The 25,944-nt window shown below is 41.0% G+C and overlaps 1 long non-coding RNA gene across 1 annotated transcript; it reads right to left on the bottom strand.

Moving 5' to 3' along the window:
- Nucleotides 1-19,345: 19,345 nt before the first annotated feature.
- On the bottom strand, nt 19,346-23,382 carry LOC138680549 (uncharacterized). The gene is made up of 3 exons (XR_011321652.1): nt 23,356-23,382; nt 22,205-22,304; nt 19,346-19,481 (listed from the first exon to the last, which is right to left on the bottom strand). It is a non-coding gene; the product is annotated as an uncharacterized lncRNA (long non-coding RNA).
- Nucleotides 23,383-25,944: the final 2,562 nt, after the last annotated feature.

Raw genomic sequence — 25,944 nt, 5'->3', positions numbered from 1 at the left:
AAGATTTTTTTATTTTCACGGCTCTACGTTATAAACTTCTGTGAAGCACCTGGGGGTTCAAAGTGCTCACCACACATCTAGATAAGTTCCTTGGGGGGGTCTAGTTTCCAAAATGGGGTCACTTGTGGTGGGTTTCTACTGTTTAGGCACATCAGGGGCTCTGCAAACGCAACGTGACGCCCGCAGACCATTCCATCAAAGTCTGCATTTCAAAACATCACTACTTCCCTTCTGAGCCCCAACGTGTGCCCAAACAGTGGTTCCCCCCAGATATAGGGTATCAGCATACTCAAGACAAACTGGACAACAACTTTTGGGGTCCAATTTCTCCTGTTACCCTTGGGAAAATCAAAAATTGCGGACTAAAAAATAATTTTTGAGGAAGGAAAAATGATTTTTTATTTTCACGGCTCTGCGTTATAAACTTCTGTGAAGCACATGGGGTTTCAAAGTGCTCACCGCACATCTATTTTAGTTCATTGGGAGGTCTAGTTTCCAAAATGGGGTCACTTGTGGGAGAGCTCCAATGTTTAGGCACGCAAGGGCTCTCCAAACGCAACATGGTGTCCGCTAACGATTGGAGCTAATCTTTCATTCAAAAAGTCAAATGGCGCTCCTTCCCTTCAGAGCCTTGCCGTGTGCCGAAATAGTGGTTTACCCCCAAATGTGAGGTATCGGTGTACTCAGGAGAAATTGCCCAACAAATTTTAGGATCCATTTTATCCTGTTGCCCATGTGAAAACGAACAAATTGAGGCTAAAAAATTTTTTTGTGAGAAAAAAGGACTTTTTCATTTTTACAGATCAATTTGTGAAGCACCTGGGGTTTCAAAGTGCTCACTATGCAGCTAGATAAGTTCCTTAGTGGGCCTAGTTTCCAAAATGTGGTCACTTGTGGGGGAGCTCCAATCTTTAGGCACGCAGGGGCTCTCCAAACGCGACATGGTATCCGCTAAAGATTGGAGCCAATTTTTCATTCAAAAACTCAAATGGCGCTCCTTCCCTTCCAAGCCCTGTCGTGCGCCCAAACAGTGGTTCCCCCCCCCCAACATATGGGTTATCAGCGTACTCAGGACAAATTGGACAACAACTTTCAGTGTCCAGTTTCTCCTTTTACCCTTGGTAAAATAAAAAAAATATTGCTAAAAGATCATTTTTGTGACTAAAAAGTTAAATGTTCATTTTTTCCTTCCATGTTGCTTCTGCTGCTGTGAAACACCTAAAGGGTTAATAAACTTCTTGAATGTGGTTTTGAGCACCTGGAGGGGTGCAGTTTTTAGAATGGTGTCATTTTTGGGTATTTTCAGCCATATAGACCCATCAAACTGACTTCAAATGTGAGGTGGTCCCTAAAAAAAATGGTTTTGTAAATTTTGTTGTAAAATTGAGAAATCGCTGGTCAAATTTTAACCCTTATAACTTCCTAGCAAAAAAAAATTTTGTTTCCAAAATTGTGCTGATGTAAAGTAGACATGTGGGAAATGTTATTTATTAACTATTTTGTGTCACATAACTCTCTGGTTTAACAGAATACAAATTCAAAATTTGAAAATTGCAAAATTTTCAAAATTTTCACCAAATTTCTGTTTTTTTCACAAGTAAACGCAAAAATTATCGACCTAAATTTACTACTAACATGAAGCCCAATATGTCTCAAAAAAACGATCTCAGAATCGCTAGGACCTGTTGAAGCATTCTTGAGTTATTACCTCATAAAGGGACACTGGTCAGAATTGCAAAAAATAGCCAGGTCATTAAGGTCAAAATAGGCTGGGTCATGAAGGGGGTAAATGGCTTCTTTTGGGTCTCTCATTGTTCTGAAAGAAAGCATACTGCCTCCTAAGCTGATGTGAACCTAGCCTGAGAAGAATAAAAAAATGAAATGAGTCATAGGCCCCAATTTATCCAAGCAATTTCGCCAGATTCTGGGATAAATTGCTTTGAAAAGTCAAGTAATTTTTGCACAACTCAGAATGGTGGTTTCACACAAGTTTTACTCAGTTCCATTAAAATGGATGAAATTGGAGCAAGAAGAGGGCATGGTGGATTAATGGCACTACAGTACAGCTCATCTAATTCATGATTAGCTGTGTTCTCTACAGCAGAGATCTTACTTCAGTCAGAAACTGAAGTGCAATTTCCGTCATGGCGCACGGAGGCTCATGCCACTCATCAGATGCTCTTAATTCATTCAGAGATGTCCATTACCCCTCTCCTCGTTTTCTTGATGAATGGGGGCTATATATGTTTCATCAGAACATTTTGCAAGAGTAAAAAAATTATTCAAATGTGTATTTAAAAAAAAAATCACATCTACAGGTGCTTCTCACAAAATTGAATTGGCTGTAAGCCATAACCATCAACATTAACAGAAATAAACACTTGAAATAGATCACTCTGTTTGTAATGACTCTATATAATATAGGAGTTTCACTTTTTGTATTGAAGAACTGAAATAAATTAACTTTTTGATGATATTTTAATTTTGTAAGAAGCACCAGTATTTAACACTCTACAACACATTTCTATACTGAACTGCCATCTTCGTTGGGTATCTGTGAGCTAAACTGATGAAAATCTCCAAACTGCATTTGCTCCTTTATTTGTTTTCTGATCACATAGGTAGTGTTTTGTTGGTCTTCGGACAAGGCACAGCAGTGGTGGTTTTGTGTACTATTGGAAAATTGACGTCACCGCTCTGCTTTCCGGCTGACCGGCGCTGACAGTGCAGAGGAAAGCAGAGCGCCGGAGGACAGACACGGAAGGTAAGTATGTAGTGTTTTTTTTTTACGTTAACGCTGGTAACCAGGGTAAACATCGGGTTACTAAGCGCGGGATCGTTGGTTGCTGGAGAGCCGGGATCGTTGGTCGCTGGAGAGCTGTCTGTGTGACAGCTCTCCAGCGACCAAACAGTGACGCTGCAGCGATCGACATCGTTGTCGGTATCGCTGCAGTGTCGCTTAGTGTGACGGTACCTTTAGTAAACTAAATGATAATGTAAGGGTGTAACAGGCGATGTTATACACCCTAAAGACAACATCAGCAAAGGGTGTATTTATCTCCTCAGTGACTGAGCCAATTTTAACCTTAACCCCTTCATGACCAGCCCTTTTTTTGCATTTTCTTTTTTCGCTCCCCTTTTTTATTTTTCCGTCAATATGACCATGTGAGGGCTTATTTTTTGCGGGACGAGTTGGACTTTTGAAATACACCATTAGTTTTAGCATGTCATGTACTCGAAAACAGTAGAAAAATTCCACGTGCGGTGAAATTGCAAAAAAAGTGCAATCCCTCACCAGACTTTTTTCCTAGGTTCACTAAATGCTAAAACTGACCTGCCATTATGATTATCCAGGTCATTACGAGTTCATAGACACCAAACGTGTCTAAGTTCTTTTTTATCTAAGTGGTGAAAAAAAATTCCAAACTTTGCTAAAAAAATGCTCAATTTTCTGAGACCCGTAGCGTCTCCATTTTTCAATTATTTTTATTTTTTTTTATCTCGGATTGGGTGAGGGCTTATTTTTTGGGCACTGAGCTGATGTTTTTAAAGATCCCACTTTTGTGCAGATATGTTCTCTTGATCGCCCGTTATGGCATTTTAAGGCCAGTCTCACACGTCCAGATAATTCCGGTACCGGAAAAATCGGTACCGGAGTTATCCGTGTCCGTGTGTCCGTGAGCTCACGTAGGCCATTCGTGTGGCACACGTGCGGCACACATGTGCCGCCTGTGTGCTGACTGGGTACCACACGGTGCGTGCAGGAGACAGCGCTAGAGATTACCTCTGTCCCCTGCATCTGGTGCTGAAGCCGCCATTCATATCTTCTCTCCAGCAGCGTTCGCTGGCGAGAAGATATGAAAAATCCTTTTTTTTTTTTTTTGTGTATAAAATAAAGATCCCCTATGGGAGGTGGAGCCGCATATTCATGACTGTAATCGGCGGCACCACGTGACGGCTCATACAGGAGAAGCTGCGGCGAGGACAGGACGCTGCGAGGGAGCCGGGTGAGTATTTTATTAACAGCGGGCAGGAGCACAGGGGGTGGGAGGGAGGTGGAGACAGGGATCTTTATTTTAAACACGAAAAAAAAAAGGATTTTTCATATCTTCTCGCCAGCGAACGCTGCTGGAGAGAAGATATGAATGGCGGCTTCAGCACCACGTGGGGGGACAGCGCTTACTGTAGCGCTGTCTCCTGCACGGCACACGGACTGCACACGGACAGTGTCTGTGTGCGGTACGTGTTTTACACGGACCCATTGACTTTAATGGGTCCGTGTAATCTGTGCGCTCCCACGAACACTGACATGTCTCCTTGTTTTGCACACGGACACACGGTCCATGAAAACACGCTGACATGTGCAGAGACACATTGATTTCAATGTGTCTACGTGAGTCAGTGTCTCCGGTACGTGAGGAAACTGTCACCTCACGTACCGGAGCCACTGACGTGTGAAACCGGCCTAATGCAATGTCACGACAACCAAAAAAACGTAATTCTGGAGTTTTGATTTTTTTTCTCTCTACGCCATTGAACAATCAGGTTAATCCTTTTTTTATTGATAGATCAGGCGACTCTGAAAGCGGCGATACCAAATATGTCTATGTTTGATTTTTTTATTATTATTGTTTTATTTTGAATGGGGCGAAAGTGGGTGATTTGAACTTTTTTTTTTTATCTTTTTAAAAACATTTTGTTCAATAGTCTCCATAGGAGACTAGAAGCTGGCGCAACTTGATCGGCTCTGCTACATAGAGACAATGCTCAGATCACCTCTATGTAGCAAAATTACTGCATTGCTATGAGCGCCTACCACTGGGTGATGCTTCCAGCAATCTGGCATCAGCAATGAGACCTCTGGTTGCTATGCCGATGAACCAATGACCCGATGACCCCCGATCACATGACGGGGTCAGCAGTGCGCGTATTTCCGGCCCGATGGCCGGAAGCACGCATTAAATGCTGCTGTCAGCTTCTGACAGCAGCATTTAACTAGTTAATAGGCTTGGGTGGATCACGATTCCACACGCGCCTATTGCAGGCACATATCAGCTGTTCAAAAAGGGCTTCGGGATTAGCTGTATGGTGAGTATATACTGTATGTTGTATATTGTATGTACTGTATGTCTATATGTATGTACTATATATGTACTATATATGTACTATATATGTACTTTTTCACTTGAACACAGTAGCCGGATGATGGGACTACTACTGTCCCATCATCCGGCTAGCTGTCACTGTAGCAGGCATAGCCGGATGGGACTAGTAGTCCCAGGATGTCACAGCAGCCATGCAATGTGAAGAGGAGTGCACCTCAGCCATCCACAGCTACAGTACAGATAACCAGCGGGTTAGAACAGGTTGAAGACTCAGAATGAGGCAACTCATTGTTTGAGCAGAAACCCTTAGAACCAATGCAAAACAGTCAAGGGATCCCACGGCAGCAGTGAGCATGTATAGTAAAGACATGATGCAAAGACAGAAGGCAGAACAGAAGGGCAGTACTCCCTATCAGTGGCTTTATACTCTGGAGATTAATGATCTTGTGTCTGGGGCAAAACAGACTGAGGGAAGCATACCTGTAGTGGAGCTGCACAGAGAGAATGGTGAGAAACTGTCAGGGATGGTCCGACCCAGGCCGGCATTTTGGGATCACGAGAGTAACGCAGGGAAAGAAAAGGAATATTGTTTTGTGAAACCCGTTGTAAAAAATGTGAAGTATTTGTATGTGCTGTGTAACGGAACCAGTAAAGATGTCATTGTTGAAGTTGATTTGGATTGTGTCTCAACTAAGGCATATCGGCCTGAAGAGAGTCTCCCGCAGCACAGGGAAGATCCAGAAGGAGCCGGACTTGAAGACACAGGTATGCTGACTATTGGTGATAATTTTAAAGTGAGGGGAGGCCAGGGCAACGAAAGCCAGGTGTCATCTATGGGCCAGAACCATACAAATGCAGCACCAGAACAATCATCAGTACACAAATACATCACCATGGTTAGTACAGTGATCAACTGCAGTGTCAGATCAGCCCCACATACACTTGTATCATATGAACCTTCAAATCCCAGTATGTCTTTAAAAATGGTAAGGAGATACTGGGAGTTGTTGATACCAGTTGTGATGGTGGGATGGTATGTGGGTATCATTTTGTTTGTATTAATATTTTACTGTTTTTCATGGTGTTCTCTTGTAGGATGAGTTGTTATTTGCTAATTAACCCCTTAGTGACAGAGCCAATTTGGTACTTAATGACCAGGCCAATTTTTGCAATTCTGACCACTGTCACTTTATGAGGTTATAACTCTGGAACGCTTCAACGGATCCCGCTGATTCTGAGATTGTTTTTTCGTGACATATTGTACTTCATGTTAGTGGTAACATTTCTTCGATATTACTTGCGATTATTTATGAAAAAAATGGAAATATGGCGAAAATTTTTAAAATTTAGCAATTTTCAAACTTTGTATTTTTATGCCCTTAAATCAGAGAGATATGTCATGAAAAATAGTTAATAAATAACATTTCCCACATGTCTACTTTACATCAGCACAATTTTGGAAACAAAATTTTTTTTTGTTAGGGAGTTATAAGGGTTAAAAGTTGACCAGCAATTTCTCATTTTTACAACACCATTTTTTTTTAGGGACCACATCACATTTGAAGTCATTTTGAGGGGTCTATATGATAGAAAATAATGAAGTGTGACACCATTCTAAAAACTACACCCCTCAAGGTTCTCAAAACCACATTCAAGAAGTTTATTAACCCTTTACGTGCTTCACAGGAACTGAAACAATGTGAAAGGAAAAAATGAACATTTAACTTTTTTTTGCAAACATCTTAATTCAGAACCATTTTTTTTATTTTCACAAGTGTAAAAACAGAAATGTAACCATAAATTTTGTTATGCAATTTCTCCTGAATATGCCAATACCCCATATGTGGAGGTAAACCACTTTTTGGGCGCACCGCAGAACTTAGAAGTGAAGGAGCGCCGTTTGACTTTTTCAATGCAGAATTGGCTGGAATTGAGATCGGACGCCATGTCACGATTAGAGAGCCCCTGATGTGCCTAAACAGTGGAAACTCCCCACAAGTGACACCATTTTGGAAACGAGACCTCTTAAGGAACTTATCTAGATGTGTGGTGAGCACTTTGAACCCCCAAGTGCTTCACAGAAGTTTATAACGTAGAGCCGTGAAAATAAAAAATCGCTTTTGTTTACACAAAAATTATTTTTTCGCCCACAAATTCTTATTTTCACAAGGGTAACAGGAGAAATTAGACCACAAAAGTTGTTGTGCGATTTCTCCTGAATACGTCGATACCCCATATGTGAGGGTAAACCACTGTTTGGGCGCACCGCAGAGCTTGGAAGTGAAGGAGCGCCGTTTTACTTTTTCAATGTAGAATTGGCTGGAATTGAGATTGGACGCCATGTCGCGTTTGGAGAGCCTCTGATGTGCCTAAACAGTGGAAACCCCCCACAAGTGACACCATTTTGGAAACTAGACCCCTTAAGGAACTTATCTAGATGTGTGGTGAGCACTTTGAACCCCCAAGTGCTTCACAGAAGTTTATAACGTAGAGCCGTGAAAATAAAAAATCGCTTTTGTTTACACAAAAATGATCTTTTCGCCCACAAATTCTTATTTTCACAAGGGTAACAGGAGAAATTAGACCACAAAAGTTGTTGTGCGATTTCTCCTGAATACGTCGATACCCCATATGTGAGGGTAAACCACTGTTTGGGCGCACCGCAGAGCTTGGAAGTGAAGGAGCGCCGTTTTACTTTTTCAATGTAGAATTGGCTGGAATTGAGATTGGACGCCATGTCGCGTTTGGAGAGCCTCTGATGTGCCTAAACAGTGGAAACCCCCCACAAGTGACACCATTTTGGAAACTAGACCCCTTAAGGAACTTATCTAGATGTGTGGTGAGCACTTTGAACCCCCAAGTGCTTCACAGAAGTTTATAACGTAGAGCCGTGAAAATAAAAAATCGCTTTTGTTTACACAAAAATGATCTTTTCGCCCACAAATTCTTATTTTCACAAGGGTAACAAGAGAAATTGGACCCCAAAAGTTGTTGTCCAATTTGTCCTGAGTATTCTGGTACCACATATGTGGGGGTAAACCACTGTTTGGGCGCACGGCAGAGCTCGGAAGGAAGGAGCGCCGTTTTGGAATGCAGACTTTGATAGAATGGTCTACGGGTATTATGTTGCGTTTGCAGAGCCCCTGATGTACCTAACCAGTAGAAACCCTCCACAAGTGACCCCATTTTGGAAACTAGACCCCCCAAGGAACTTATCTAGATGTGTGGTGAGAACTTTGAATGCCCAAGTGCTTCACAGAAGTTTAGAATGCAGAGTCGTGAAAATAAAAAAATAAAAATTTTTCCACAAAAAAGATATTGTAGCCCCCAAGTTTTTATTTTCACAAGGGTAACAGGAGAAATTGGACTGCAATAGTTGTTGTCCAATTTATCCCGAGTACGCTGATGCGCCATATGTGGGGGTAAACCACTGTTTGGGCGCACGGCAGAGCTCGGAAGGGAAGGAGCGCCTTTTTGGAATGCAGACTTTGATAGAATGGTATGTGGGCATTATGTTGCGATTGCAGAGCCCCTGATGTACCTAAACTGTAGTAACCCCCCATAAGTGACCCCATTTTGGAAACTAGACCCCCCAAGGAACTTATCTAGATGTGTGGTGAGAACTTTGAATGCCCAAGTGCTTCACAGAAGTTTAGAATGCAGAGCCGTGAAAATAAAAAATATTTTTTTTTCACAAAAAAGATATTGTAGCCCCCAAGTTTTTATTTTCACAAGGGTAACAAGAGAAATTGGACCCCAGAAGTTGTTGTCCAATTTATCCCGAGTACGCTGATGCCCCATATGTGGGGGTAACCCACTGTTTGGGCGCACGGCAGAGCTCAGAAGGGAGGGAGCACCATTTGACTTTTTGAGCGCAAAATTGGCTGTCGTGTTTGGAGACCTCCTGATGTACCTAAACAGTGGAAACCCCCCAATTCTAGCTCCAACCCTAACCCCAACACACCCCTAACCCTAATCCCAGCCTGATCCATAATCCTAATCACTAACCCTAACCATAATCACAACCCTTACCCCAAAACAACCTTAATGTCAACCCTAACCATAACCCTAATCAAAACCCTAAATCCAACACACCCCTAATCCTAATCTCAACCCTAACCTCAAACCTAACCCTAATCCCAATACACCCCTAATCACAACCCTAACCTTAACCCTAATCCCAAACCTAACCCTAATCCCAAGCGTAACCCTAATGCCAACCCTAACCCTAATACCAACCCTAATCCAAACCCCAACCCTAATCCCAGCTCTAACCCTAACTTTAGCCCCAACCCTAGCCCTAACTTTAGCCCCAACCCTAACCCTAGCCCTAAGGCTACTTTCACACTTGCGTCGTTTGGCATTCCGTCGCAATCCATCGTTTTGGACAAGAAACGGATACTGCAAATGTGCCCGCAGGATGCGTTTTTTGCCCATAGACTTGTATTGCCGACGGATCGTGACCGATGGCCACACGTGGCATCCGTCGTGCACTGGATCAGTTGTGTTTTGGCGGACCGTCGGCACAAAAAAACATTCAATGAAACGTTTTTTTGTATGTCGCATCCACCATTTCTGACAGCACATGCATGGCCGTAACTCCGCCCCCTCCTCCCCAGGACATAGATTGGGCAGCGGATGCGTTGAAAAACTACAGCTGCTGCCCACATTGTGCACAATTTTCACAACGTGCGTCGGTATGTCGGGCCGACGCATTGCGACGGCCCCGTACCGACGTAAGTGTGAAAGAAGCCTAACCCTAAATTTAGCCCCAACCCTAACCCTAGATTTAGCCCCAACCCTAACCCTAAATTTAGCCCCAACCCTAGCCCTAGCCCTAACCCTAGCCCTAACCCTAGCCCTAACCCTAGCCCTAACCCTAGCCCTTACCCTAACCCTAGCCCTAACCCTACCCCTAACCCTAACCCTACCCCTAACCCTACCCCTAACCCTACCCCTAACCCTAACCCTACCCCTAACCCTACCCCTAATTTTAGCCCCAACTGCTGTTCTCCTGCCGGCCGGCAGATGGAGACAGATGACGGGCGCACTGCGCATGCGCCCGCCATTTTCTTCTGCCGGCGGCCAGGAGGAGCAGCAAGAGGATCCAGGGACACAGGTGAGTATTGTAGGGCCCCCGAATCCCCCTATTTCTCTGTCCTCTGATGTGCGATCACATCAGAGGACAGAGAATTACACTTTACTTTTTTTTTTTTTGCGGTCGCCGGTAAACAGTTAATTACCGGCGATCGCAAAACATGCGCCCGCCATTTTGAAGATGGCGGCGCCCACCGGGAGGCACGAGGAGCACCAGGGGAGCTAGGTAAGTATTGGGGGGCCACCTGGGACCCCTTTTCTCTGTCCTCCGATGTGCGATCACATCGGAGGACAGAGAAATTAAAAAGAGATTGCGTTTTTTTGTTTTTTTGTTTTTTTTTTGCGATCGCCGGTAAACGGTTAATTACCGGCGATCGCAAATGCGGGGTGGGTTAAAAAAACCCCGAATCATGTTCTCTGGGGTCTCGGCTACCCCCGGCAGCCGAGACCCCGGAGAAAATCGGCCTCTGGGGGGCGCTATTCACTTTTTCCACAGCGCCGTTAATTAACGGCGCTGTGGTTTAAGTACCCTTAGCGGCCGCCGTTAAAAGGCGTATCGGCGGTCGCTAAGGGGTTAATGAATAGCTGTTGTTGCCATCTGATATCAGCCCCCCACAGTACTGTACTGTTATCTTTCCACAGGGTCAATGAATAATACTGTTTGCTAATATGCTAATGACATATTGAACTAGCCTGTGGAAACAATGAGCCCCTGCGACCTACCCCTTGACCTGTGAATGAGGAGGGGGGCTTTTAAAATATCAGGGAGGTGAAACACGAGAGCAGATCCTGTGTGGAACTATGATGTGATCACAGCACCTCAAAGAGAAAGAAGAGTTTATGGACTATGTTATCCTCTGTCTGCTGGATTGTTGGACTCTCATTTCCCAGGGCTTTTATCCTGTTGCTGAGCTGCATTTTGATTCTGGACTATCTTATCCTTTGTGTGGTGCATTATATATGGACCTTTCGTATTTCTGCCTAAGTAAAGGTCTTGGGATTGTTTACTCTTCTCTTGCTCTGTTGATTGTGTGATACCAGAGAAGGACCCCGTGACACCAGCTGCCATCAGATTGTGAACCATAGAGGAACCCCAGTACTGATGATGAGGTGTAGTCAGTATCACAAGTACACATTTACATCCCGTTTCCATACAGGTGACATCTTCTCTGACTGAAATCGTTCCCATTTATTTTATCTCCAACGAGATTTCATATCCATGGTTAATCTCTCCAGACTTCCCTCTTCTCTGGTCTTTTGCAACACATCCAACATGTCCTGACATGGTGCCATAAAAATGAAAAGTATCTCCCATGATTTGCCCCCTGAATAAATAATTTCCCCTCACCGTGCTTCCAGCACAATATATCCATAATGTCATTACACACTGCCCCTTTCAGTAATGTCCCCTACACACTCCATCTCCATAATGTCCCCCCACAATGCCCCTTTCCTTAATGTCTGCCCCATAATGTCTCACCCTTCTCAGTAATTTCCCCCCTCTGCCCTTCTCCAAAATATCACCTCCCATTTTCCCTCTGTATAATGTCCCCCCTTCCAAACTGCCCTTCTCTATAATGTGCCATTTTCATAATTTTTTCCCCCAATGCCCCATAGTGTATGCAGCGCCACAGGGTCCTGGTTGTTGCAGTAATGTCATTCTTCCACCAGGGGGAGTGATGTTATGTCTGATGGCAATAAAGGAGATCACCTTACCAGGTATCACAAACCACACAACACACTTCACACTCCAGTCCACCAGGGGGAGCTATGCTCCTATCTATTAGGGCACTCCTCACATTTGGGTAAAACTGGTGGCTGGATAGGAAGTTAGACAAAAGTGAACTGGGCTTAACCCAGGCAGCAACTGTCAGGCAGACAGGGAAAAGGAGGAACATCAAACAGCTGCAGACAGAGATGTCCCTGACAGGGGTGGGATCCTGTCAGAGGCCTAGCCAGAGGGTTATGGAGCTGCGCCTGCCCCATGTGCGGCAGCATCCTAAGAAAGGACACAAAGGGAATTGCGTTGCTGAGAGTGAGAAACGAAGTCATAGCGAAAGGAGAGAAAACCAGAAGGAGTTCTGCCCTGTATAAGGCTGCCTCCTTCTGAGGCGCAGAAGCTGGTAGCCAGAACACCGAGGGAGCAATCGTCTCCACGCCTTGCTTCAGAGACTGGCAGGACAGCTAGTTCCATATTAGTTGCCCGACCCATACACAGGAGGCACGGTGGCAACTTGTGGGGGCTGGGGCGTTGTAGGGTCCCTGTAAAAAGCCTCAGGCCATCAGTCATATGGGTTTGTCCTATCCATACCATATGGGGGACAGAGAGAAAGAGAAATAACATCTAGAACACCAGCATCAGTTGTGAGGACCTCACCGAGAAGCTCAGCAGGGAGGTACCACAACACTCAGGCGCTAGAGGAAGGCTACAGATTTCCACCTGGATAAGGGGACTCTGGAATTGCCTTCAGACTGGCCAGACTCTGCCTGCCCCGTGATCCGGTGCTCTGGACTGTGGACGCTGAAGCCTTCAGTAAAGGTAAAGAGACTGCAACCTTGTGTCCTCGTTCTTCACTGCACCTTACAACATCCACCATTCACCATCTACACTCTGGGAAGCCCTGGGGACATACTTCACCTGTGGGAAGGTACACTATCTGCTGCCATCACATCACCCCAGTGGACCCCTAAGCAGCGTCGGTCACCCTGACCAAATACCACAGGTGGCGTCACGAACACTATCCCTTTAAAGGCCATCCCCCCATTTTTTTACGGACGTCCCCTAGGGCCATGGACCGGGTCAGCCACCGTGACATCCCCACTGACAACAGAAGAAGGGCCCGGATCTGAGTACCCCACTGCCCTATGGCGGCCGATCCAACTTTGGCGTCATGAACAGGATCTACTTAAGCCTGAAAATCAGGTCATGTGCGCCTAAGAACTGTGCCAGAATTGTATTCGAACTGTGATTTACTAAAGAACTGTGTATTGTCATTTGCCGCCAAAAATTCCTGCCAAAACATAAGGCCACGGACCGGGTCAGACACCGTGACATCCCCACTGACAACAGAAGAAGGTCCCGGATCCGAGTACCCCACTGCCCTACTGGGGGGCGATCCATGTACCCTCACAATAACATCATATTGTGATAAGGTCACAAAATGCCATTCCACACTCGGGCGGGAGTTGACGAGCACTGCTCTGCTTGTGTCCCAGTGACAAAGTGTTCAAATGTTGTTTGCATGGGATAAATCAACATTTTTGACCATCACTAATTGGAAGTGCTAACCACAAAAAAACACAAGTCGGATCACAAATTTAGCCCACCCATTATGATCAGTGAAAACTATGAATATATATAAATATATATAGCGTCTCCATTTTTCCTGATCTTGGGCTGGGTGAGAGCTTATTTTTTGCGTACCGAGCTGATGGTTTTATTGATATCATTTTGGTGTAGATACGAGCTTTTGATTGCCCATTATTGCATTTTATTGCAATGTAGCAGCAACCAAAAAAAACGTAATTCTAACATCTTGAATTTTTTTCTCGTTCGGTCCTTTAGCAATCTTTAATTATATTGATAAATCGGGCGATTCTGAATGTGGCTATACCAAATATGTGTATATTTGTTTTTATTATTATTGTTCTATTTTGAATGGGGCGAAAGGAGGGCAATTTGAACTTTTATAGTTTTTTTTATATGTTTAAAACATTTATTTTTTACTTATTGCATGCTTTAATAGTCTCCATAGGAGACAATAACCCCTGGCAAAAATTATGAAATCACCGGCCTTGTAGGATGTTCATTCAGTTGTTTAATTTTGTAGAAAAAAAGCAGATCACAGACATGGCACAAAACTAAAGTAATTTTAAATGGCAACTTTCTGGCTTTAAGAAACACTAAAAGAAATCTAGAACAAAAAATGTGGTAGTCAGTAATGGTTACTTTTTTAACCAAGCATAGGGAAAAAAAATTTGGAATCATTCAATTCTGAGGAAAAAATTATGGAATCACCCTGTAAATTTTCATACCCAAAAATAACACCTGCATCAAATTAAATCTGCTTGTTAGTCTGCATCTAAAAAGGAGTGATCACACCTTGGAGAGCTGTTGCAAAAATGTGGACTGGTAAAAATTAAACCTTGCACTCAACTTAGAAATAGTGATGATTTAATGTAGGAAGCTTTACAAACGTTTTGGTCACGTTTGACCTTCATCAGTGACGTACTATATGCAATGGTATATTTGAGGATATATGTAGGGATAGTTCCTGGTAGGTCTGTATTTTTGGTAGATTTAGGGATTGTGAAGTGGATCTTTTGCTTGTGATGTTGGAGCATGTGAGTCTCAGACGCTGTGTCACTCACTATTTCTAAGTTGAGTGCAAGGTTTAATTTTTACCATTGTACGGTTTGGGTACCTACCTTAGCACCACCCATAGTAGTGCTCACGGTGTTTATTTATGCACCAAGTGGATGGACATGAATCATGGCTCCAACACGAGAGATGTCAATTGAAACAAAGGAGAGGATTATCAAACTCTTAAAAGAGGGTAAATCATCAAGCAATGTTGCAAAAGATGTTGGTTGTTCACAATCAGCTGTGTCTAAAATCTGGAGCAATTACAAACAACATGGGAAGGTTGTTAAAGGCAAACATACTGGTAGACCAAGGAAGACATCAAAGCATCAACACCGGAAACTTAAAGCAATATGTCTCCAAAACAGGAAATGCACAACAAAACAAATGAGGAAAGAATGGGTGGAAACAGAAGTCAACGTCTGTGACCGAATTGTAAGAAACCACCTTAAAGAAATGGGATTTACATACAGAAAAACTAAATGAAAGCCATCATTAACACCTAAACAGAAAAAAAACAAGGTTACAATGGGCTAAGGAAAAGCAATCGTGGACTGTGGATGACTGGATGAAAGTCATATTCAGAGATGAATCACGAATCGGCATTGGGCAAGGTGATGATGCTGGAACTTTTGTTTGGTGCCGTTCCAATGAGATTTATAAAGATGACTGCCTGAAGAGAACATGCAAATTTCCATAGTCATTGATCATATGGGGCTGCATGTCAGGTAAAGGCACTGGGGAGATGGCTGTCATTACATCTACTATATAATTGTCTAAGGGTCACTTCCGTCTTTCTGTCTGTCTTTCTTTCTGTCACGGATATTCATTGGTTGCGGCCTCTGACTGTCATGGAAATCCAAGTCGCTGATTGGTCGCGGCAAAACAGCCACGACCAATCAGCAACAGGCACAGTCCGGAAGAAAATGGCTGCTCCTTACTACCCGCAGTAAGTGCCCGGCGCCCGCATACTCCCCTCCAGTCACCGCTCACACGGGGTTAATGCCGACGGTAATGGACCACATTATGCCGCGGGTAACGCACTCCGTAACTGCTGCTATTAACTCTGTGTGTCCCCAACTTCTTACTATTGATGCTGTCTATGCGGCATCAATAGTAAAAAAAAGTAATGTTAAAAATAATTAAAAAACAAAAAACCTGCTATTCTCACCCTCCGTAGTCTGCCGAGCTGCTCACGCCTGCCGCGATCTTCCATTCCCGGCGATGCATTGCAAAATTACCCAGAAGACTTAGCAGTCTCGTGAGACCGCTAAGTCATCTGAGTAATTTCGCAATGCATCCTGGGAACGGAAGATGGCGACAGCCGCGCGCGTATCGCCAGAGCTTCGGTGGATCCCAGGGGGTGAGTATTAGGGTTGAGCGACTTTTACTTTTATAGGATCGGGTCGGGTTTCATGAAACCCGACTTTCTCAAAAGTCGGGTCGAGTGAAATCGGCCGATCCTATAGAAAAGTCGGGGTCGGGGTCGGCCGAAACACGAAACCCAATGCAGTGCAATGGGATACTATGGTTCCCAGGTCTGAAGGAGAGGAAACTCTCCTTCAGGCCCTGGGATCCATATTTAAGTGTAAAATAAAGAATTAAAATAAAAAATATTGCTATACTCACCCTCTGACGCGCCCTGGTACTAACCGGCAGCCTTCCTTCCTTAGAATCAACGCGTGAAGGACCTTAGATGACGTCGCGGCTTGTGATTGGTCGCGCGACCGCCCATGTGACCGCTCACGCGACCAATCACAAGCCGCGACGTCACCGAAGGTCATTCAAGTGCTGATTCTTAGGAAGGAAGGCTGCCGGAAAGAAGCAGGGCGCGTCCGAGGGTGAGTATATTCCTATTATACACACATCCGTGTGTCATCAGTCTGACATGTACAGGCGCCTGAGAAAAGCAGTGCATTTAGCACTGTTTCCTTAATGACATCACTGCCGGTCACACGCAGCCACGTTATCACGCTCTGTTCAGTGTGTCCGTCTGGTGTGGCGAGAGGTCGCATCACTGATGTGTCTGCTCACCAAACAATCCGGATCCTCATGGGACATGGCCACTAATGGATTATCAGCAAAAAGGTGAGCATAACTTTGCTTTTTTATTTTTATTGATCAAATGGGTAAAGCTGGTTTCACATTTGCGTTTTTTGCCGCTGCATTTTAGCGCAAAAAAACGCATGCATTTTTTCCTATACTTAACATTAAAAACACATGCTTTTTTGCATGCGTTTTGCCGCGTTTTGCCGCCGCATGCGTCGTTTCTATGCATGCGTTGTGTTGCAGAAATGCAACATGTAGCAATTTCTAGCGGCACTTTTTTTCCGCAAAAAACGCATGCGTTTTTTTGCCGCAAAAAACGTATTGCTGTCTATGTAATCGCATGCATTTTTAAGCACATGCGTTTGCATGCGTTTTAATAGAAAAACACAATACACACTGATAAGCCAACCCCCAACACAAACCCTAATGGATCCTAACCCTAAGGGATCCTAACCCTAACCCTAAGGGATCCTAACCCTAACCCTAATCCCTTAGGGTTAGGGTTAGGATCCATTAGGGTTAGGGTTAGGATCCCTTAGGGTTAGGGTTAGGGTTAGAATCCCTTAGGGTTAGGGTTAGGATCCCTAGGGTTACTAGGGATCCTAAGGATTAGGGTTAGTGTTAGGGTTAGGGATAGGGTTAGGGTTAGGGTTAGGATCCCTAGGGTTAGTAGGGATCCTAACCCTAACCCTAGCTATTTCTGTTTATAGTGGGTTTTCTTGTTGATTTTGATGATTGTCAGCTGTCACACACTTCTCATCATGCGTTTCAAAAATGCAAACGCAGGAAAAAACGCATGTCATCACATGGCGCGTTTGTATTAAAACATGCAAAAACGCATGCATCTAAAAAACGCAGCGTTTAAACGCGTTTAAATGCGTTTTTTTCACCAAATGCGTTTGCATTTAAAACGCTGCGTTTTTAAACGCAAATGTGAAACCAGCCTAAAAGAGAGTCAGGGAGTTTTTATTTCAAACAAAGGACTTTATTCTGGCTGTGTCTTTATTGCATTTTACTATAGGCTTAGTAATGGGGGTGTCTTATAGACAGTTTTCTATTGCTAACCCCCGGGCTTGATGTCAGTAGCCACAAAACAACTGACATCAACCCCACAATTATTACCCCACTTGCCACCGAACCAGGGCAAGTGGGAAAAACGGAGGCTAAGAGCCAGAATTGGGGCATCTAAGGGATGCACCATTTCTGAGGCAGCTGAGTGCTGATGTTCTTAGTCTGGGAGGGGGCCAATATCCATGACTCCTTGCTAGGCTATTAATATCAGTCTGCTGTTATCTGTTAAGCCTTTGATAGTTAGTAAATATAGGGGGGACCACATGTCTTTTTGGGGGGGTCTCCCCTATATTAACCAGTAATGGCTAAGCAAGCAGCTGTGAGCTAATATTATAAACCTTTATGGTTTTGGGTCCCTCCCATAATATTAACATCAGCCCCCAGCTGTCGTCTTTCCCTAAGCTGGGTATGAAAATTATTGGGGACACCACGCCTTTTTTATTATTATTTATTTAAAAAATAAACAAGTACAGAAAAATAAGCACACAAAGCACTGATTAAAAATCACACTGACATATTTCTATCTATAATCTATCATGTTCCTCATCACAATCTAACTCTATCTTTAATCATCTTTTAATACATAAAACTCTATCATTTCTATGCTGCATTTCATTCCATACTTGTCACACTGACGGACACTGTCAGCAAAGAGACACAAGGATGTCACACACATGTCACATGCATTCACATGGATGGCACAGGGACACGGACCATCGATCTCACCAGTACTGGCTTTTCCAATAGAGGGATCCCCGGAACGTGTAAAGGAGACCTTAAAGTGAGAAATACAATTGGTCCTTCAATATAACATTGAAATGGACCCCGAGTCAGTGACCTAAAACATTCACCCTATATAGTACAGTGCATATTTCTGCTTGCTTCTCTCCATTGATACATGATACATGCATAGTTAATAAATATATTAAGGCATAAATATTCATAATACAGTATTTTTTCCTTTTGCTTGACATATCACAAAGATAACAATAATAAAGTATGAATCCTGGAAATAAAAATAATAAGCCTTTATGCAAAAATTACTTCTTTTACTTGATTGCTACACATTCAGACTTTTTTTTTTCTTCTGTATAGTGAACTCAGCAATGAATTTCCCCAAAGAAAACTTGATGCAGAGATGCAGAGGAGTGCAGAGGAGTGCAGAGGAGTGCAGGGGAGTGCAGGGGAGTGCAGGGGAGTGTAGAGGAGTGCAGAGGAGTGCTGAGGAGTGCTGAGGAGTGCAGAGGAGTGCAGAGGCGTGCAGAAGAGTGCAGAGGAGTGCAGAGGAGTGCAGAAGAGTGCAGGGGAGTGCAGGGGAGTGCAGAGGAGTGCAGAAGAGTGCAGAGGAGTGCAGGGGAGTGCAGAAGAGTGCAGGGGAGTGCAGGGGAGTGCAGGGGAGTGTAGAGGAGTGCAGGGGAGTGCAGAGGAGTGCAGAGGAGTGCAGAGGAGTGCTGAGGAGTGCAGAGGAGTGCAGAGGAGTGCAGAAGAGTGCAGAGGAGTGCAGAGGAGTGCAGAAGAGTGCAGGGGAGTGCAGGGGAGTGCAGGGGAGTGCAGAGGAGTGCAGAAGAGTGCAGAGGAGTGCAGGGGAGTGCAGAAGAGTGCAGGGGAGTGCAGGGGAGTGCAGGGGAGTGCAGGGCAGGCGCCCAGTGATCACTCCATTGCTCATTGTGACACTGCAGCTCTTCTCCAGAGAACTCGCATCAGGACAATGTGCTCCTCCTGACATCCCCTGATGAATGGATTCCAGGCAGGTGCATCTGTGCCCATTATACCAGGCTGTCTTGTCATTGTCACAGCTGCAAAAGGACAACCAGGGGACAATAAAGCTGGACTTCCATGTACATTCTTATTATTGTTTGTTTGCTGTTCCTCATGCATTTGGCTCAGGCACTTGTATAAATGAGCATAAATTAAAAGTGTTTATCTCAATTTCAGTTTAATGGCAGGATTTGGAATTGGAGGCCAGAAAACGGTATTGCATTATGCATTTTGTATTAGCTAGATAGGAAGGTAATATCTGCAGTATTATATGTAAATGTAACATCAATGATAATAATCAGAGTTATTTACAAACATATTAACTAGCATTATTGATGACTATGCATATACATATGGCTGGAAAATATTTATCTGCATTATTGTAGAAACACTGTGGATGTTAGATATAGATAGATAGATAGATAGATAGATAGATAGATAGATAGATAGATAGATAGATAGATAGATGTAGAATAAAATGTATCAAAAGAATCCTTATGAAAGTGAGAAGTCATCTAATGTTTTTCATAGAATGACATTCCTAGTCATTTATGCATGTAAAGGCCAGTGATCTAAAGGATTTATTATTACCCTGTTCTCAGAAGGTTAAGTGTTGATCCTGGTACTTTCACCAATGACACTCTGGGGACCCTTCAATTACAGATGAGAGCCAGGCATTTCCTTCAGGTTCCTCAATAGACTATTCTTACACCAAGATCGAAACTAAACTAATAAATGCAGATTAAGGTGATCTGGGCTCATAGAAAACTGTAAACGCTTGACAAGTTTGAGATAGACAGACAGATAGATAGATAGATAGATAGATAGATAGATAGATAGATAGATAGATAGATAGATAATAGATAGATAGATAGATAGATAGATAATAGATAGATAGATAGATAGATAGATAGATAGATAGATAGATAGACAGATAATAGATAGAGAGATAGAGAGATAGAGAGATAGAGAGATAGATAGATGTTTCCACCCTGGAAACATCCCCTATCCTCTAAAAGGAATTTGATATTCCTTGGACCTCTATATCCCCCCCTCCCCCACCCCCGTATTTTTACCATATGCTTTGGCAATGCTAACATGTACTTAGTCCTGCCAATAAAGCTCATTTGAATTGAATTGAATTGAGAGAGAGATAGATAGATAGATAGATAGATAATAGATAGATAATAATAGATAGATAGATATGGGATAGATAGATAATAGATAGATAGATAGATAGATAGATAGATAGATAGATAGATAGATAATAGATAGATAGATAGATAGATGATAGATAGATAGATAGATAGATAGATAGATAGATAGATAGATAGATAGATAGATAGATAGATAGATAATAGATAGATAATAATAGATAGATAGATATGGGATAGATAGATAATAGATAGATAGATAGATAGATAGATAATAGATAGATAGATAGATAGATAGATAGATAGATAGGTAGATAGATAAATAGATAGATAGATAGACAGACAGACAGACAGACAGACAGACAGATAGATAGATAGATAGATAGATAGATAGATAGATAGATAGATAGACATGTGAAAAGATGAGCAAAAAATGATCTTGCTATCTGAACCTTAAATTCAATATTGAGTAGCAGTGCGGTTCTTTACTTTTAAATAATCAATAGACAGATATAGAATAGATAGATCTTAGAATGAATAATACACAATGACAGATAACTGTCTATAATAAGATAGATAGATAGATAGATAGATAGATAGATAGATAGATAGATAATAGAAAGATAGATAGATAATGTATCATCTATTAAAAGAATATGTGCACTACATTATATATTCTAAAATATCCATATTAGAATATATTAGATACGTTGCAGAAAAAAAGAGATAGACAGACATGCCAGCTCTATACAATATGTTCTCCATTATTGGGTCTAACTATGAAATCTGAAGAATACAATTGTGACACTTCTCATTTTAGCTTGAGGAGATGCCATTAAATAGGATGAATAAACCGCAGACAAAAATGTCCTCCAGAAAATGCAAAATCGCCTAAAATTGTTATACCAATAAAAAAAACTTGTTGAAATACATATCAGAAACCACCACAGAGTAAATGGAGTCTGCACCGAATCTCCTATATCACTCACTCTACAACTGGAAGGCAATAAGTCAATAGCAGCACGATCTCCCTAATGGTCGTAAAGTTGATTTAAACAGCAAACAAGAAAGTGATTTTACATTTACAAAGTGATATTTTTCCCCTGTATGACAAACAGTCATAAAACCCAACTTACCTTACAGCACATCGCAGATCAATATTTATCTGTCCGCCCCGCGCCCTATCAGCCCCATGCACAGATTACCTGGCTGTTTGTTTTCTTCTCTTGCACTTTTTTTGTTTGCCTTTCTAATTTTTATGTTTCCATTTTTCTTGCATTTTCTTAGATTTTCATTTGTTGTCGTTACTCTTAATAATAAATATGGCACAACAGAAGCCTATCTGCAGACTGATCTATTAAGGAGAGATATTTTCAGCAGCCGCTTAGTTCATTAAGGTGGTAAATATTAATTAACATGTAAATAGTAAGTGTGCACTTCCAGCCTGGGAGCCATATGCTGGGACCCTATAAACCCCTCTCTCTATAGGTCCTTAGTTAAGTCGCCGGTGCTGTTATTGCTGTGACCCTTCACAGTGATTTAATCTGCCATTTACAATGTGACTTTATGTACTGCAGCAAGGAAATGAAATTATACAACGTTCTCACCAATGATCTGAGAGATTGATGCCTCTTATGGGAATTATATACAGCAAAAGGACCTTAGAATGGCTTATCACATTATTCTCAGGTCTCCAGATCTCCGAGTCTACAATGTAAAGATTAAAAGTACAAAAAGGAGTTTTACTTGTCAATTCCCTGCCCCCAAATAATCTAAAATTATGTTTTAATACACTTTTGTAAAAAAAAAAAATCATAGAGGCACAGATTATCATACTGATAGATAGAATAGATAGATACAGTAGATCTATAGATAGATAATAGATAGATAATAGATAAATAGATAGAGGTTTTATATAAAATGGGATATATATATATATATATATATATATATATATATATATATATATATCTCCCATTTTATATAAAACCTCCATCTATTTATCTATTATCTATCTATTATCTATCTATAGATCTACTGTATCTATCTATTCTATCTATCAGTATGATAATATATATGTAATGGTTTTAGACCAAAATTAACCAATTAATATTGGCATTGAATTAAATGGTTTACAAAACTTTAGAGTAGTATCAATAACCACTATTATTTGTCCTAATGATAGCTGTGAAATGCTATTAAAGAACAATATAGATGTACTTCAAATTAAATAAAAAAAATCGTAATATTAGCTATTTTTATTTCGTTAGGTTTTATTATAACAAATATACCTAGACAAAAGTGACAATACAAATAAAACAATAACAATAAAGCTGAATATACTTTACATGTACAGCCTAATAATAATATACCCAATAATAATAATAATAATGACAATATAACTGATATACACTGAATAATAATATACCTAATACATAGTACAATAATGTTGAGGCTATTATTATTATTATTATTATCATTATCATCACTATACCTAAATATACCATAAGCCAAAAATAACAAATGTAGTAAATATGAAATAAGAAATAATATAGAAAAATATCATAAACTGTCAATAAAGTAATAATAATACATTTGATAATGATAATATACCTGCTAAGAGTAATTGATAATAATAAACAGTAAGTAAAATAAAACAACAATAATGATATATAGGATGCTATATAATAAGGTAATACTAATAATACAGTTAGTTTGCCATTCCTGAGTGCTGACAGCAGACATTACACTAGCTGACCTGTGTGCAGCTCTATCTCCTGTCCAGCCATCATTGTCACCACTGCAGAGCCGCAGTGTCAGAGCAGCAGAGCCGCAGCGCCCCGTGCTCTGCCAGCAGCCTCTGTCCCTGCGGCTCCTTCATTGTCCTGGTGCCATTAGCAGCGGCTCTCCACTCCCTCACCTATTGTTTCATGGAGTCAGCAAACATCCAGCAGCTACTGCTCTGCTTCTTGTGAGGTTTGCCACCCTGAAATCACATTCTGTAACTCATTGACCCTATATATATATATATATATATATATATATATATATATATATATATATATATATATATATATATATATACATATATATATATATATATATATATATATATATATATATATATGTATACATATATATATATATATATATATATATATATATATATATAGTTACTATCAACATTATTTATTTATTTTTATCTTTTCTATTTGTTTACATTCACTCCTCAATCCTATATGACAAGGACAAGGCTCTGTTTCTATTTTATACCAAATTAAACATTAATGGAAACTTCCTTCACAGTCCTTCAACATTTTATGTCAAATATGTAGAATGGATGTTATATGGACTGACTCCTGCATCCAGCAGGCAGATATGGAAAGTCATGGGGTAAGGGTCACACTGACCCGAGGCTTTTCTTTCTATGTATTAAAAAAAAAATCTATATTCTAAGTAAAAATAATAGGTGTGATATTTTACTTCTTGTCATCATGTATATGTCACCTCATTCCTGGACAGCAAAGGTGAATATTCATTTATTAATCACTATATTGTGTCCGTAAGATTCATTTTAAGGGTATTGATATGAGATATAGAGAGAGACAGATAGATAATAGATAGATAGATCATAGATAGATGATAGATAGATAATAAATAGAAAGATAAAGAGAAAAAAGAAAGATATAGTTTACAGATAAATAGAAGATAGATAGATAGATAGATAGATAGATAGATAGATAGATAGATAGATAGATAGATAAATAATAGATGATATATAGATAGATAGATAGATAGATAGATAGATAGATAGATAGATAGATAGATAGATAGATAAAATGACTGGCATGTATTAAGGTTTTGGAGTTACTGTTCTGGCATCAAAAGTTGCACATTTTGGCCCAAAAATTTGTGCATTTTACACCTGTCTTTAAATTTTCTCAAAAGAGGACATTTTTAGCTTTGATGTTAAGAATTTACATAAATGATTTATGATTCATGATGTGCAGGGTTTTTTGTTTTTTTTTAAACGACCTATCTCCAGGTAAAAGGTGGCCAGGTTTTGTTCTTTTTTTTATTCCCATTGTTGCACTAAGCATTCTGATTTTTTAAAATTCTGTTTTGTTGCTGTAGCTATTTTTTTTTTTAAACCCGCCTAGCGGTTCCAGAAATGCGAGGCTTTTTTTCAGTGCTAATGTTTAAGGTCTTTACCAAGGGGAAGTGGCTAACAAGATTCTCTGCAGGGGGTGGGGGTTTAAACTGTGCATAATTATCCTGTGAGCAAAGCCACCTTGTAAAGATAAGGTCTATAGCTCTGGAACTGTGTGACAGATTCAAAGAAAATTATATAAAATGGGAGTATAAAACGGCGATTTTTGACCTGGTGGCAGGTCCAAGTCGCCAAAAAATGTAATATGCTCCATACAAAGGGGCTGGTGTATAAAGTGGAGTAACATTTCTAGATTGAAGCGTAAAGTTTTTAAGAAAAGTTAAATTTATGAAATACTGGGCAAAACAGAGACAAAGAAAAGTAACTTTAAAAATGTTCCTGATAATTAATATATCACCCCAAAAGAGAAATAGCAACTAGTGACGAGCGAACATGCTCAGATGAGGTGTTATCTGAGCATGCTACGGTACTCAGCGAATGACTTCAGCATGCTGGAACAATATGTTTGAGTCCCTGCGCCTGCGTGTCTTGTGTCTGTTGGACAGCAGCAACACATGCAGGGATTGCCTAACAAACAGGCACAAGACGTGCAGTCGCGGGGACTGAAGCATATTATTCGAGCACACCGAAGTCACTCTGTTAGCACACGAGCATGTATGGATAACACCTTTTCCGAGCACTTTCACTCATCACTAATAGCAACAAATAGATATATAAATGATAGATGGATAGATAGATAGATAGATAGATAGATAGATAGATAGATAGATAGATAGATAGATAGATAGATACAAGGATAATAGATGATAGATAGATAGATAACAGATAGATAAATAATAGATAGATAATAGATAGATAGATAGATAATAGATAGATTGATAATAGATGATAGATTGATAATAGATAGATAATAGATGATAGATAGATAGATAGATAGATAGATAGATAGATAATTGATAGATAGATAAATAATAGATGATAGATAGATAGATAGTTAATAGATGATTGATTGATTGATTGATTGATAGATAGAGAGAGGTAGATAGATAATAGATACATGGATATAGATAGATAGATAGATAGATAGATAGATAGATAGATAATAGATGATAGAGAGAGAGAGGTACATATTAAAGAGATAGATAGATACAAACATACATAGATAATTGATAGATA

This window comes from Ranitomeya imitator, chromosome 5 (assembly GCF_032444005.1).
Source record: "Ranitomeya imitator isolate aRanImi1 chromosome 5, aRanImi1.pri, whole genome shotgun sequence".
Classification (NCBI taxonomy): domain Eukaryota; kingdom Metazoa; phylum Chordata; class Amphibia; order Anura; family Dendrobatidae; genus Ranitomeya; species Ranitomeya imitator.
Note: the sequence above shows the minus strand (reverse complement) of the source record. Positions and strands in the feature narration are given on the sequence as shown.